Source organism: Lycorma delicatula, chromosome 1 (genome assembly GCF_047948215.1).
Source record: "Lycorma delicatula isolate Av1 chromosome 1, ASM4794821v1, whole genome shotgun sequence".
Taxonomy (NCBI): Eukaryota; Metazoa; Arthropoda; class Insecta; order Hemiptera; family Fulgoridae; genus Lycorma; species Lycorma delicatula.
The window spans coordinates 183,241,397-183,255,151 of record NC_134455.1 but is presented as its reverse complement, the minus strand read 5'-3'; the positions used below and the strand labels follow the sequence as shown (position 1 = coordinate 183,255,151).

The 13,755-nt window shown below is 28.6% G+C and overlaps 1 protein-coding gene across 14 annotated transcripts in view; it reads left to right on the top strand.

Annotated features, from left to right (window-relative positions):
* Nucleotides 1-1,045: 1,045 nt before the first annotated feature.
* Nucleotides 1,046-13,755, top strand: part of LOC142326061 (uncharacterized) — a 30,327-nt gene continuing 17,617 nt past the window's right edge. For 5 of the 14 annotated variants that reach the window (XR_012756672.1, XR_012756673.1, XR_012756679.1 and 2 more), the window contains exon 1: nt 10,848-11,083. The gene's annotated coding sequence lies outside the window, so the exon portion shown is untranslated. Of the gene's footprint in view, nt 1,289-10,700; nt 11,084-13,755 lie in introns of those variants that run through there. The other 9 variants (XR_012756678.1, XR_012756683.1, XR_012756681.1 and 6 more) reach the window with 7 other exon arrangements.

Sequence of the window (13,755 nt, the reverse complement as noted above, 5' to 3'; positions counted from 1 at the left end):
CAACACGCTTTCCTATTACGTCAGCGCGTCTATATATAAAATCTTTTCTGTTTTGTATAAAACAGAAAATACATAAATATAATATAATATATATATATATTGTATATATATTGTATATATATAATATATATATATATTGTAGATAATAATATGCCTAGATTAAATCTATTTTTGAGTTAAAGGTCTTTCAGAAGTATTCTTAAAAAGATTAAACTACTGTTAAAATATAGTATTATTTGTTATTATGAGAAAAAAAATTTATTTGTGTTTAGAAGAAAGAAAAGATAAAACATAAAGCATTAATTTTCTACTTTTTTTATTGAAAGTTTCAACCTGTTTTTATTATTTTTTTTTAAATATATTTAGTTAAACTAGTCTATCACAAGGGTTTTAAATACAAATTGGATAAGGGGCCATTTTTACTTATTTTGAGCAGGCCACATTTCAGATAAAATGCATTTAGGTACAATAGTCTTTGCCATAATAACATTAGATTAATATTACTATTTTTAACAAGGGCTACCATACACTGGCTTGGGGGCCACATGTTTGACACTCTTTGTCTTTCATAATTTCCTTTGAGAAAACATTCTACTAAAAAAATGTTTATAGTTAAGAAAAGTAAGTTTTCTTAACTAGAATTTTGGTCTATTTTCATAATCATGGTTTATTTATAGTTCCTACTTGGTTATGATGTTTGTACCTTTGATCTTAGAGATTTCCATGTAATAGTATATAGATTTATTATTAATTAAATTAATTAAAAATATTATTTACGTTTTATTACAGAATTAAAACAGTTTCAAAAAAAAATATATATATATATGTATTAAAAAAATAAAATAAAAACAAAAAATATTTAATCAACAAAAGGTTTTACTATGTAATGTAAACATTCACAGAAATATTAATACACAAAAATAAACTTGTTTCTTTATACCAGTAATAACATGTTTATTTAGTTTAAATTTATATTGTTTATCTATAATGTGATAAATATTGTTTGTTACTTTTATTTATAATCAAACACTACTGATATTCTTCAATACGGATCACATTGGAAGTACACTCGGGGTATTGATTTATATTACTTGCTAGGATATTTCTGTGTACCGAAACAAAATAATGAAGTATAATGTATTATTATTAACATTTTTACATTTTAATTATTCAGTAAAATTATATTTCTGAATTTGGAATATGATAATTATTGTATAATACTTCATTAGAGTCACACAAAAGTTAAAGATAAGCAGTTATATAAGGATAAAAGGTTAAAGATAAACAGGTTTGTATTTTATATATTAAAAAATGTCAATGTTTTTTCTTCTGTTATTAAATTTTAAAACAATACAAATTTATAGAGATATTAAATTCACAACCACAATTTGCTGGATTATTACAATACAGTTGTATATGTTGCATACACCTGAATGTTATTCTATCCTTTAAATCAAATTGTTTTGATTAAGTATTTTCTTACAAAAAGATAAAATTTTTATTTTCAGCTATGCTTTACAAATATGACTGAATAATTTTTAATTTAAGTTATAATTATTAAATAAAAGTAATCAGTTCATAATTAGTAAATTCTATTTTACAGAAAATACCAAAATAGATTTCCTTTGTGACATGCATGTTCAAAGCATATTTTGCACAATAATTAATAAGCAATGTTTTATCATTTTTCTGTTAACCATTTACATCATATTCAAATAAAATAGTTTATGCTAAGAAGTAACTTTTAATTTAGTAACTATTAGGAAAAAATAATAATTTTGTGGATAATAATATGTCTAGATTAAATTTATTTTTGTATTCTTAAAAAGATTCTTTAAACTACAGTTAAAAATCTGTTTTCTTTGACTTGTGTGTAGTGAATAAATTTCTGTTTTTTATTTTTATTTATTATTATTCTTAAATAGAAGCTTACAAAACTTTGAAATTTACAAAAAGATATTAATTTGTAAATTAGTATGATGATATATGAAAAAAAAATTTTAAATATTAAAAATTATTACTTACTCAAATTCAAATTACCTAAAAATTTGACTTCCTGAAGATCTTTCCACGATTAATTATATATGCTATATAATTTTACTATTACACATAATGTATTCTAAAACTTTTGAGCGATGGGTACTTTTAAAAGAAGCTCCATTATTAACTTCAATGAAAAGAAAATGCATTATTAGTTCAAAAATGTTGACTAAAACACAGGGCCAGCCCTAGCATCTTTGCCAACATAGGCAAACCCAAAAAATCCTCCCACATGCTTCAAAAAAACTTTAAAATTAAAAAAAAAACAGAATTACAAAAGAACCATGATAACCAGAAAAATGTTATATAATTGAATTAAGACATTAAGACAATAATACTGATATAGATTTACGAAGATTTGATTTATTGAAAAAGAAAATTTACATTTTTAATGAGCTAAGAACAAGAAACTTACAAACTAAAACTAGAACAAACTATTTTCACAGATAATTTAAATATACTTTTAAAACAATAAATAAAACTAGTATTACAACAACAAACAATAAACAATAATATAATAATATTTCTAGTACAATAATATTATTATTATTGTACTAGTAATATTATTGTACTAATAAAATAGTAAATAATATTATTTTCTAGATTCAAGTAATCAAAATGTATTTTTGTGGGTTGTGTTTATTTTTTTGCGCTCTAATTCAGGTGGTTTTGCCACTCCTAAACTTTACTGTCGTACCTTGCCTACCGCCTAGGGCTGGCCCTGCTAAAGCATCAATATCCATCAACTTTTAAAGCAAGTTTATCATTTTTAATCGACTTAAAAAAAAGATTTCCAGGAGATTTGCAGTTTGATCCATATATATATATATATATATATGGATTTAAAATATAACATATATGGATCAAAAAATATATATATGGTAATATATATATATATATATATATATATATATATATATATATATATATATATATATGGATTTAAAGTATATATGTATATATATATTTTTTTTTTTTTAACTATTTTCATCTGTTACTCTTGGACTGCTTGTGATGATTATTTTTTATCTGGTAGAAATTGCTTCTCAGGTCATCCTCAATATAGCTTCCTCCGATAACAGGAATGAAAGATTTATAAAATAAAAAAACATTTTATATTTATTCAGACAATTGAAGGTTATTTAAAGTATGAAGATTTTTAAATATAGTTTTATTAAAATCATTGCTAAGTATAACATTACTGTACAGCATAATGATATTTATATACCTCATGTTTAGTAGCAGTACATAACTTGTCTTCATTCCTTTTCTGATTTTAATCAAGATGCAGACTGCTTGCATTTATATTTCGTGCTTAGATTGTTTTTATAATAGAAGCAATTTTTGCTTTTCTAAATTTTGAATAAAAATATAACTAAACTGTATAAAACTGAAAAATTTTATAAAATAAAATCATTAAAAAGTTAGAAAATAATATTTTTTAATCTTTCTTTAAATTTCAGAAAATTTATTCCAACAAATTTTTCATACACATACATAACTGATCATATATCCTCAAATATTACAAGTCTTCTTCAATTAACACAAAATTATTTATTTTAAATTTAAACTACTATAAGCCATAACTTTTAATTAATCTATAATTATACATAATAACTTTTCTTTTACAGATGAATATAGTCACTAAAACCAGATAAATCTTCTTCGTCTAACAATTACAAAAAGCTACCAACAAAAGCACAATCTTAAAACACTCCAAACATATATCAATAATGATAGATGCAGTTATTCATTACAAAACACAAACTGTCAGGTCTTAAATAAATTTGTAGGTCTTACCTTTTAGAAGCATGATGTTCAGGCTACTCAATACAACCACTCCACCAGATCAAATGGAAGAAATTGGACCATAAAATACTAAAAACCGAAAACAATTGGATCTAACACTCATGAACTCATTTCTGCACAAAATAAATAAAAATAAAAACAATGATCACTCAAATTAACATAAATAAACAATGATTGACAAAATATTTCAAATATAAATAAGCTACATGAAAAAAATAAAAAATACATTATACCCCTGCCATAAATGAAGTGAATTACTCCAACCAATAAATGTTCTGTATTGGGCACATGGAATGCAACAAACAACAATGAATTACATAAAGTATTCCTAAGAACAAAATTAAAATTACCAGACACAGAAACATTCTAAAAAAATTAAAATGAACCTAATATAATTAAATCATAAATTTTCCAATATCAATAGCAACTATATATAGATATTCTACATATGCTCAAAAGTAATTACCATAACATACTCAAATGTTATGAAACATACAATAATGATATACTAAATGAAGACACAATTCATATCTAATGGACTTTTAAATACATTCTAAACATGCCTTCCCACCTTGAAAAAAAAAACACCAGTAATTATATCAGTTAAAGCCAGAGATGAAAACAATAGCACCATCATGAAGATCTAAAGATCAGAGCAATTTATCTCTTGTCACTGCAACAGAAATATCTCCTGGTACTACACCACCATTACTATCAGATGACTTAAACAACAAACTTAAAGACATAAAATTAAAAAAACTGAACTGGTTTAAATCTACACTAAGCACCTACAATAATTAAAAAAAAGTCTATGCAAGACAACACACCTAAATTGATAACCCCATACGCATTTTGAGATGTAAAATCAAAGTAGAAGAATCAAATATCCTTCTACACAAAATTAAATTACAAGATAGCATTTATGCCTTTTGTTTCTAAAACTAATTGTTTCCAAAGTTCTAAGACCATCCCAACAAATAAGGGTGTTCGACAGGGTTGCTGTACATCACCAACATTATTTAAAATATATGTTGCATACATGGAAATTGTGGGTTGACTCTGGTATAAACACTTGGATAAACTCTTTGATTTATGCTGATGATACACATCATTTCTGTTTTAAACGGACAAGTGAACATGAATTGCAGAAAGCGGTGTTTATGTTGGGAAAGCAATATAATTTAAGGATATCACCAATGAAAACTAAAACCACAGCCTTTAACGGGAAGTGTCTAAGATGTAAAAAGGTAATTAGGGGAATGGTGATTAAGTAAGTAAAGTATTTTAAATATCTGGGCAGTTATGTGACATGAGTTCAATGATAGATTTGAAAAATTTAGCAAATTTCAGCAAATATGTGGGAACATACACAGACATCTGAAAAATAAAGCAGGAAAGCCACACACACGTATTAAATTTTAGAACACGATAGCTGTCCCTACTTTATTATACAATGGCAAATCATAAATATACACCAAAAAGCTAAATAGCAGAATTTAGGCAGCAAAAATTATATTTTTATGTAGCATATATGGTTGTACATGGAGGGTCAGGATCAGGAATGAGGATATATAAAGATAGTTTTTAGTACAACCTTTATACAACAGAATGTAATAAAATGGACAAATGTGGTGCAACCACTTGTGTACAATGGTGCAAGAGAGGATACCAGCAGTTACCTTACCTCATCAACCTGTGGAAAGAAGAGAAGTAAAAGAAGAGAAGAAAAGAAACAATGGGTACCACAACAAGTCTAGACAAACTAATCCCTGCAACGAAAAAGAAGACAAGATATCATTTAGAAATCATATTTACAAAACCACTACTAACACAATCTCATGAGTATTTTTGATACACCTTACTAACAAACTAAATAAATGTCTACAGTTCAAACTGCACACTTATCCATCTTGATTCTAAGATAAAAATAGAATTTTAAAGAAGTCCTCCAGCCAAAAATAATCATCCCTCAGTTAAACAGTGCATTCAAAAAATAACTAAATATATACCTATATAAACATAATTATGTGTTGAGGGATTATATTTTGTGCACTGCAAGTAATGTTTTCTGCAAAATTGGTAGTCCTGCTTTGTGCTTCCATGAGCTAGTCACACTGATAACCTTGAGACAAGAAGGTGTATCTGGTTTCTTTATTGTTTATTGTATGTTTGTCACCTTTGAATGATTGAGATTGTGCCTTTCCTTGTGCATTCAGAATGAACTTTAGAACAGTGAACATTTCTCACTGAATAAATCTTCCATAGCATGGTGAGTACACACATATCGTAAAAGACCGGTTTTCCAAGTACACTGGTTCCTAATCAACATAGTGCAAGAGGGCTAATCAAAAAATTAAGAGAAATGGGATTGATAAAGAACTATGAGTAAAGTGGGAGATCATCAGTACTCAATGAAGACTGCAAGACATATCAGCTCCTATGCAACGTAATCTTAACAAATTCATGCAAAAGCTGGCCCAACAGAAAAACATTGTCGTTGCAACTGTACACAAGGCAGTTCATAAGAACATAATCCCATCGCATATACAGTGAAACAGTTCAAACGTTATTGGCTACAGACTGTGGAGATGAATTCATTACTGAGAATGATTTTAATAGTTTCTATTAGACAATTCTGATATCTTGTACTATGCTTTCTATAATCATGAGCCATGGTCACATTTATCAGGATATATATGCAAAACTCAAGTTTGTGATCAGCCAATAACCCATACACCATATATGAAATTCTTCTACATGACCAGAAGATTGAGTGTGGATTGCAATATCCAGGAGAAGAATATTCAGCCCAATATTCTTCACAGAAACAATAAATGCAGTTCGTTATTGTGAAATCATTCATCAGTTCATGGGAGAACTAACCAAGAACAAATTAATATTAAACAAGATGATATGATCATGCATACAATCAGGTAGTACATGAAATTACTGCAAAAGGTTTTTGGATATTGAATCATTTCTAAGAGCTTGTGGCACCTCCTTTTCTGGATTTAAGTCACTAGATTTTAACTTATGCTGTTACACAGAATGTAATTTTTATTAGGAAAGGCTGATAGCCTCCAGGAACTTCCAAACTGCTACTCATGATTTCACCAAGAATATTCCAGATCTGAGTCTTCAAAAACAATTAGAAATTCCTGCACAGATGTATGAAAATTCAGGGGACTATTTCCAGTTGTTATGTTAGTAGTGCATGACAAGTGTGTGGGTTACTTTTCGAACACACTGTACTAATTCTCATCCATGTTAAGCCAAAGCTTGGTATAAAATCTTTAAAATATTCAATAATTAAATGATAAACATATGTTTGTGAATGAATCCTAATTTAAGCAAAAGGAAGACTTATTTTTATAACATTAAAGGATAAGTTTCATAATCCAACCAATACTGATTAATAAAAACATAATTATTGTTGATAATATGGTACACTCTGAGTTTGAAATAATACAGAAAACATATTTATTTAAATATTAGGTGTTATTCTTATCTAATAGTGGGTGGTTTCACACACCCAATTTTAGATTTAAGTATTAGTTTCCAAGTTAATTTCAAACTTAAATTTGATTCTTCAGTATGGCCGATAAGTCACTGTATCCCTAAAGTTAACGAAAAATATGAGTTAGGATATACGTTTAGGACATCCGGTATTTTCGTTGGAGTCGGTTTGCAACACTTTTTTGTCTCGCACAAACTGAGTAAAAGACAGTTGTGCTAAAATGGCTGACACAGGTAGTTACATCGTCGAGGAGCGGTTAGTGATAAATGTATGGGTGCATGAACGACAACATACGAATGAAAAAATGAAGCTAATTACTGATATGTTTTGGCAACGCTTTAATAAGCCGCCACCACGAAAAGCAGCAATGTTGGCTAGGGAAAAACGTGCGTTTGAATTAGGCAGTGTTAAAGATGGGCCACGGAGTGGACGAAAGTTAACGCGATAAGAAACATGTGCTGCTGTTGCAATTTCCATTGAACAATCCCCTCGTAAACGGTCAGCTGAACTTTGTATATCGCGGATGCGATGGCATATGCCAATGCGAGGCCATATAAAAAACGGACTTGAAAGTTAGGCCATTTCGTCTGATTTCATCAATGAACTGAGACGCAGACAAGGAACGTCACGCTTTATCCTGCCGGGCTTTATTTGAAACATTCCTCTCTGCAGTGCACCGTGGAAAGGTGCTTTTTACTGACGAGTGTGCAATCTATCGCAGTTCACGTTACAGAAATGTGTTATTTTTTGCGAAAGAAAATTCTTACTACGCGACAGAGTTGGAAAGACTCTCACGTTATAATATGAGCTTGAATGTCAGCTCGTCATTTGTTTGGTTCTTATATTTTTGATGGGCTAGTGAACGCACAAACTTATTTAAAAATGTTGGAGGCATGGTTAATACCACAGCTTCAAGAGAAGTATCTCATGGAACAAGTATGGTTGCAGCAGGATGGAGCACCTGCACATTTTTCCTCTATCGGTCCGCGCGTTTCTGAATGAAAAATTTCCAGGACGTTATATTGGCCGCGGTACTCTAGCGTCACCATCTCCTTTATCATGACCATCACGAAGTCGTGATCTCACCACACTAGGCAATTCATATGGAGAATTGTCAAGGCACACGTCGCTACAGCACAAATGAAGAATTGCGTGACGCTGAGGGACGCTATCCGTAACGTAGCACCAAAAATGATCCGTCGGATGTCACAGTGGAGGTAGCTACGATAGAATTATGCGTGCAACATGAGGGCGAACAGACCCATTATTCCATTAAAATTAATACTATGTATCAAGTGGAGTAAATAAAATAATTCATTATTATATCACATTTTTTATCTATAACTCATCACAAATCTTTAGTTCTAACTTCAGGGGATAAGTTGCTTCCCGACCACTCTGTATATACTTCATTGTAAAATAATTCACTGACTTCAGAGTCATCATGAAATTGGTGTAATTATAGTCATATAATTAAAAATATATGTCAGAAAAAACTCTATTAGACCTATGATCTCACATTTATTCTCTAAGTAATTTTTATGTTTCATAATTGTATTTTTGATGACTTTGCAGATAGTTTTATTTTTGGAAATATGTTCTTGGAGGATTTACTTTAATGGTTATCTTATAGGTAAAACCAATAAAACTAATGATTATCTTCTTATCAAACTTCATGTAACCTTATCAAAACTTTACATTATCTTTTTTCATAAATAATCTCAAGGTAACTTTTTTATAAGTTTGGAATTTTTGATTTGATGATATATTATTTGATAAGAAGCTAATTATTTGTGATGTAGTAAAATTTATTCCCTTCCTCTACTCGCCCTCTTCACTACATTTATTCTTTCCTGGTTAGTTCCATAAGAATTAAGTCGTAGCTTCTCTGGCTCCATTTGTAGAACCTTCTATGTAGCTACCAGGGCAGCTGTTATTTTACTGTCCAGAGGCAATTCTGGCTTAGTCCTTAAGGCAGGGACTCCTTTCCGTTTCCTATTTGGGAGTTGCACAAAAGTCAAAATAGTGGCTGAAGCATGAATCAGGCAAATTAAGCAGAGAAAGTAGTTATCTAGTTTCTAAATCATATCAGTCTCACCTAATTTAACCAATTTGGAGTATACACATTTAATTAATTTACTGCCCGTATCCAGACTTATGTGTTCATAATCTTTAATAGGTATTTAAGAAAATTTGAACCTACAAATAAAATACTTAACATTTAATTTTTTTTAAATAAGAAAATTTATGTTATTAAGCCTACTTGACCTCGGAAAAATGATTAGTAATCATTTTAGCAATATAATTGAATAAAATACAATAGTATTTTGAAATGTATTTTACAGAAACCATATTTTGTAAACTGAACAACTAATTTTAAATTTGTAAACTTTAATAAATAGATTTTGCACCTGTTGTGGCATCTCTTTTCTGTTGTCTTTTTCTTCAACTTAAAATCTATTAATTCTGAGGTATCATAATTATGAACAACGATTTAAAAACATTCAATTTTCTAATCCATGACATACTCTATAACATTAAATTATAAAATATTTATGTAATTTTCATCCTTAGTAATATATTGTAACTGGTTTAAAAGCTCTATAGATATTTAAAAAACAATGAATAGTATGATGGTGCATAACCAAAATTAAACAGTTTACTTTCATAACAATTCCACTGAAAACCCACCGAGTTGGTCTTTCTTTTCTTTTTCCTGTTTAGCCTCCGGTAATTACCGGATGAATGAGGATGATATGTATGAGTGTAGTCTGATACAGTCTCAGTTCGACCATTCCTGAGATGTGTGGTTAATTGAAACCCAACCACCAAAGAACACCTATATCCACGATCTAGTATTCAAATCCGTGTAAAAATAACTGACTTTACTAGGACTTGAACGCTGGAACTCTCGACTTCCAAATCAGCTGATTTGGGAAGACGCGTTCGCCGCTAGACCAAGCCACCGGCTTGGTCTAATGGTGAACTGGTCATCGCAAATCAGCTGATATTCGAAGTCGAGAGTTCTAAGGTTCAAATCCCCGTAAATCCTGTCCTTTGGAGGATGTCGATTTTCCCCTTTTATTAATTTATTTTGGCTTTCCAATAAGAAATTGTTGAATATTTTAATTCTGTCCTTCGCTCGCAGCAAATCACATAGTTCCCTAAGATTTTTTTATAAGTTACTTTACATTGTGAAGTTACGAATTTAATCTTTAACCATTTATCTTTAAGTTTTTAGCAATATAATCTAAACGGAAATTTTAAGTGAATTTAGAAAGAAAGTGAAATATTAAAAACAAAGTTGGCATCTCTGAACACATTTGTTTATTTTCTAAAACAATAATATGGTTTGTAAAGTTTGAATAACTGGACTGCATCATAGTAAAAGTTATCAGTTGCTGTTTTTTTTTTTTCTACTTTATTTTCACTATTTTATTTTATTGGCGGTTCCTATCTGATAGCTTATGTGGTACGTGATTTTTATTTTATTTTTGTTGTGAAAGTATGCAAGGAATAATTTTTTTGTTCTATCTCTGACGTAAATCTCGATGTAAGTTTCCTCAACTGATACTGAATAAGTCATCAACTAGCCTAACATTGGATTTTGTTCCCATTTTTCATCATTATTAGGTTATTTCGTTTTTGCGTTTGTAGTTACATTAATTTCTGTTATGTCCTCGATTTTTACGTTTGCAAAAGGTTCGCTTTCTACAGGTAGGTTTTCTATCGGCTTATACATTTTTTATTTGTACTACATAGCCATAGTAAACATTGCTTTTATGTTGTTAAATGTAATCAATTTCAGAAACTGCTGTCCGTGTAAATTATAGTATGCTCTCCATTTTGTTAATTATGTTAACAGAATAAAGAGTTTATTTTTCAATACTACCCTAGGGATATTTTTTCGCTAAAGTTAATTGTTTCATTTTGTTTTAATTTGTGGATATTGCTTTAACATTAAAAGTAATTATTCACTATTTAATAAGTTTAGCCTAGCGGCATGTGATAGTAGTTGGGTTATTTTACTTTTAATTACTTAAAAAAGAACCACCTGAAAACTAAACAATAATAAATACTCGATTCAATAAATTTTGAGTTTTAGAAGTCGGCGCCAAATTAAAAACAAACACCAATAACCTTCTAACTCCCTAATTGTGTACGGACTTCAAAAAAAATCGAAATTTTATAGAAAAATGTAAAAAGTGTTTTTTAATATCTACCAGACATTTCTTGAATTTTTTTTTTTAAGTTAGTTTTTTAATTTTAATTAAAAATATAGATAGACTTACAATAAAATTTGCTTATATGAAAATTAGTTGTTTGCAAGCAATGCAAAGGTAAAAGAAAACCTTTATAAAAGAAAGAAAACAACCTAAACTGTAATCTCTTTGTAATCTTTATAGATTAATGATTATAGAATTTTATAGAGGAACTTTTTATTTTCTTATCCTCAGTTTTTTGCCTGTTTCTGTGTAAAAATACTTTTAGTATCAAAATTATATCAGATATAATTAATTGATATAATTATGCTGTTATAATAACCTAAATTAAGTCATGATAACAATAAATAATAAAATCAATTTACAAATCATCTACATAAACTGGCAATTTTTCATTTAAAAAATCATATACCCAAGTTATCTGAAAGAAATTTACTGATAGTCAGCCCTTTCAATGAAGACCTTCCTCTATACAATTAAAGTTTTAAAAATCCTGTCAAACAAATCATTGTATTTGTGGTTATGAATAAGGCTTGTATGTACAAAAATAATTATACACATCATATGATAATATATATAATTTTGATTTAGAACTTCTTCCTTTTTTAAGCGAGTTAAAAAGTTTTTTTATTTCAAAAAAGCTAGTAGAAATGATCCAGGACACTCTAGAAGCCATCAGCTAATTAAAATTATAAGTGTCCTAGATTTAACATAATATTAAATAATAGAAAAATTAATTTTTAACAGAATTTGCATTTATTTATTAAATAAAACTTTCATATGATTCAGGATGTGTACTTTTCTGGATAAATATACTTGCATTTTACTCAGTCTTGATGCAGAATATTCTGTTATCTTCAGATGTCTTTTTTCATATTTTTTTTTTTATATTGGCCTCTTCTTTTTTCAGTTATCATGTAAAAGCAAGCAACATTCAATTTTAACAATAAATGCAGAGGAATAAATGTTAATCATCATTGAAATTCTATCTTATAATATAAAATATTTTTTTTACAGTCTTTCGTCTTACTTTTCATGTAACACAGAATTTTATTTAAATTGCTGTGATATTATATAATTGATTGTCAGAATATATTTATAATCTCTGTGCTTTTACCATAGTAAATATCACTTAGCTACAGCTGAATGAATATATTTGATTCTTCACAAACAACCCAACTCTCATCATCTCTTTTCAAAATGAATCAGTGAGAAAAGTGACATTTACCTATTAAATTAATAACAACTAAAATAATCATTATCTTTGTTAATGACGTTTTAAAAGAACTTTCATAATTTTCATCAGTAACTGTAATGAGTTACACCTGCTTGTACTAGAAAATAGATGTCTAGAGGAATGCCCAGAAAAATAATTTTTATTAGACTATTAAAAAAAGAAAAAGACCCAGATTATTTTAGCTTTAAACTGTTTTTCAAGAGATTCTGGCTTTTTTGCCTATTGGTATATGAAAAGGAAGCTGACTTTTTAATTGCTTCAATTTTGAGCAGTATATAAGTTAAACACCATATTAAAGAGTGTTACAGAAAATTGGGTTCATGTAATTAAGTTAATTTTTTATTTGGTATCAATTGCTACAATCATTAGCCACTAATGTACGCCAACAGCACCTAGTGGAACTGCTTCCAGTTTTATTTAACTTAGGTAATTTAAATGCAAACTGATTTATTAAACACATCTGGCAATGGCTTTTTACCTTAATCTGTATCTTTAATTCTCCAAATTGTACGTACTGGGACATTCAGTATATCTGGCTGAATTTTGGCATACAGTTATATTTCTTCATATAAAATAATATTAAAAAAATTAATATAAAGAGGTATGCATGATTTCCAGTGGAGCATTTAAAAATAATTGGAAGTTAAGTACTTTCTTTTTGGTTTTTCACAAATATCACTGAAAGTAAGATAAATCAAAAGATGAGATCATATGTTGATAACTAAAAGAAGGTTTTTGCAATTTATTGTTTTGATAAATGCAATAATTTTTTAGTAAAAAGAAACTACCCAGACATTTTTATGAAGATGTGGAAAATTAAAATGTTTGGCCTTTATGGGTACTTCTTGGTAGTTGAAATATAGCCTTTTACACATTGATTATTGATTAGCAAAAATAAAAGAAATATCATTTTAAAGGCGAAAAGAATC